Source organism: Tupaia chinensis, unplaced genomic scaffold, assembly GCF_000334495.1.
Source record: "Tupaia chinensis unplaced genomic scaffold, TupChi_1.0 Scaffold000161_4, whole genome shotgun sequence".
NCBI lineage: Eukaryota > Metazoa > Chordata > Mammalia > Scandentia > Tupaiidae > Tupaia > Tupaia belangeri.
In genome coordinates this window covers 2,627,221-2,630,753 of record NW_006159635.1, presented here as the reverse complement: position 1 = coordinate 2,630,753, position 3,533 = coordinate 2,627,221, and the positions used below count along the sequence as shown (strand labels likewise).

At 40.4% G+C, this 3,533-nt stretch overlaps 1 pseudogene; it reads right to left on the bottom strand.

Moving 5' to 3' along the window:
* Positions 1-479: 479 nt before the first annotated feature.
* Positions 480-2,146, bottom strand: LOC102499848 (60S ribosomal protein L6 pseudogene; annotated as a pseudogene).
* Positions 2,147-3,533: the final 1,387 nt, after the last annotated feature.

Here is a 3,533-nt window from a genome sequence, read left to right as displayed (position 1 = left end):
CCTCGGGAGATTGTGAACCCGTAAGCCCCACACAGGCAGGAACCTTGCCTTGTTAAGCTCTGTGCCTCATAAAATGCTTCATACACACTTGAAGAAAAGAATCCCCATAATGATAATCTAGAATTAGGAATATAAATATGTTCTGCATTCAAGAACAGTGGCTCTATATTCTCTTGCCAGGAAATCGTTATGTCTATGCCAGTTCCATACTGTTTTGTTTACTGTAGCTTTGTATTAATTTTGAAATTGGGAATGGTGAGCCCTCCGACTTTGTTCTTTTCAAAATTGTTTTGACTATTCTGGCCCTTCATACTTCCACACGAATTTTAGAATCAGCTTATTATTTGACAATAATTGGGATATTGTTAGGGAGTACATTGAATCTATAAATCTATAGATGAATTAGGGGTGTATTGTCATCTTGACAATATTAAGATTTTTTTATGATCAGTTAATTAACTAGATTCTTGACAAGAAATTTATAATACCAATTTGTGGGGATAAACTCCATTTGTGAGGTCAAACACAGACTGTGGGTAGCCCTGGAGCTGAGGAACAGATTTGATTTTTAGTAAAATTTGTGACTCCACAGCTTTCTGATCAACTTACACTGCTCTGTAATCCTTTTGTGGAAATCCTCTGTATTTCTCTTTTGTGTTGAAGATCTCGCATTCCTGATGTCTGGACTTCCACAGCTTCTTTTTCTTAAAGTAAGCACCAGTGAGCTGTTTTGGGATTTTTAGTTTGCTCATGTCAGTTTTCGTGGAGGTGACGATGACAGATTTCCGAGGTGTTCTATGCAGTGGAAATCCATTGAGGATCAGAGGTCCAGTCACAAGTAGCAAGCCACTGCTCGGCTGCTTCAGCAAAGCCACACTCTTGCCTCTGTGGCGTCTAATGAGGGTGATCAGAATGATTCCAGGAGTGATGCTGGCTCAAAGTTTTCTCACAGTTGACTGAAGGGTTTTTGCCATGGCATAACAGCTTTCAAAGCACATCTTCAGATAATACCTAGGCACTTTGTGCAGTTTAACGACCAAGGTACCACCATTCTTGTCCCCACCAACCGGTTTTGTGAGAGTGGCAAGAACTTTCTCATTTTTCTTTTTAATCCTAGACTTAGTGGCCAAGTATTTCTTCTTAATACATGGCCTTCCTGGAATACATGGCAGACTGGGAGTATCTGCCAATGCCCCAGAATAGGAGTGGGTTTCAGCTGCAATGGGGCTTCCCCTTCTTGGGCTTCTTAGCCTTGGAGTCACCTTTTTTCACCTGGCATCAGCCTTCTTGGCTTCAGATATCCTTAGTATCCTGTTTCACAGTTTTTTGTTTTTGTTTTTGTTTTTGTTTTTTTGCTATAGGGCGCATGCGCTCGCCAGAAAGACAGAGAGAGAAACATAGAGACAGAAAGCTAGAAATCACCCCCCAGGGGGGATGGTCACACCGCAATCCCTTCTCCTCCATTCTCCCCTCGGAATCTTGGGCACGCACGCACACGCGCCCGGCGTGAGTTTTAAGCCACCGAGTCCGGGACGCGAGCCGTGGTCGACTACGTGGGAGTCCAGCGACATAGTCATTACGCTAACTGCTGGTTCCCCTGCTTCACAGTTTTTTCACCTGCCATCTTGTATGGTCAGAAAGAGCAATATTAATATTTTTAATCCATGGACCTAGAATAGCCTTCCATTTGTTTAGGTCTGCCTTAACATCTTTCAACAATATTGTATAAGCTTTCAGTGTGCAAATCTTAACTTATTTTGTTTAATTGATTTCTACATATTTATTTATTTAAATTGATAGGGAAGGTGTATGCTTATTAGTTAAGAACAGTGGGGTGGGAAGAGAGGGAGAAAGCCCCCCACAATGGGGCATGGTAGTGTCCTGATTCCTTCTCCATCTCATAGGGATTTGGGGCACATGTGTACATGCACCCGCTGGGATTCAAACGTGGTCAGCTATGTGTGGGATCCAGCTCCCTTAACCACTAGGCTACAGAGCCAGCCTGGTTCTGATGTGCTGGATTCCACCTACTTCTGTAACTAACATTCAGACTGGAATGCAGTCCTGCACATTGGCTTAGGTACTGCCCATGGCTGCTCCGGCTACCACTGGAGAGCAGTGTGAGACACGGTTGCCCACCTCTCATCCTGAACTTACTTCCTGAATAAACTCTCCACCACATACAGCAAAAATAACTTTCCACAAACACTCTGGGAAATCTTTTTCTCTAAAGTTGCAATGGAATAATCTTGACAGAGCAGAGTATGTCAGCCTTTATCTTTGGGCCATTAGCCGCTGCAGTTTCAAGTACAATTTAGTCTCTGCTTCAACAAACTCCCAAATTGCTATTCTTTTGATGATACACGGAGGGTCTCCGGGACCCTCAGACTTTATCCTTAGAGTCCAGACAAGTGGCAGCATTTTTTTTTGAGCCTCACGACACAGTCACACTCAGTTAGTAGCCAAGCCCTTCGGACACAAAACAACAGAATGCAGGGTGAGGGATGTCACCTCAGCGAGGAACAACACTTCGTTAAGGATTCCTCTCGGTTCCTGTGCATCTTGGATAAGGTCCTTAATTGTTTGCTGCCTCTGTAAGCGAGACCACCTGATTTCAACACATGGCGACCCAGATGGTGAGGAAGGAGCCGGACCTGACCAAATTAATGAAAACATTGAGAACATTCTTCTGCCTTGTTATTGAGCTTGTCATTTCCCCAAATGCTGGCTCTGTATGTGACAGTGACACTAATTGACCCTGTGCGTACAGGGAGAGAAAATCTCTCTTCTGTTAATTAAGTGACAAATAACAATACCTAATCCGAATAAAAGTATGTCATTTCTTATTTTTGAAAGATTATTTTACCAACACTGCATAGGGTTTTCACAAAAACGGATTTAATTGGTCTCCTTCGTGGGGTAGTAATCCACAATCAGTGGGAGGAAAATAGATCGGAAGCAGATCTTGGAATACAAACTAAATTGCAAGAAGGTACTGATGAATGAGAATGTTAAAAATTTAAAGGTGCCACTTGGAAAGAATCTCAAGAGATGTACAAATAATTTAGACATAGCGGTTTATCATTGAAATTGTTTTGTGATAGCACCATCTTGTGGCCCAATTTAAAATAGTTTTCCATTTCAACCAAATCCAGGGTAGATTTTGAACTAAATATATCAAACTTTTTATGAATAGCTTATTACACAAAGGAACTTCAAAAATTCATGAAACAGTGGAAGTAAAAATATGAGTTTATTTTAGTACCAAATAATTTTTGAAAACCTTTCATATGTTTTTCATAATATACATTTTCTATAAACATCTTCAAAATTCTTTGTATCTTATAAAATGCCTTTTACTTAAATTTTACAAACTTATTTTTGCATTATTTAAAACTAAAAAAAACATGAATTACTGAGAAGGATTTTATTGTACTCTTCAGGGTTAATTTAATGCTTTAGAATATTTAATACTTCATTCGTTATTGTTTATTCATTTTTTTCATGGCAGGGAGCACAACAGTTTCACATTA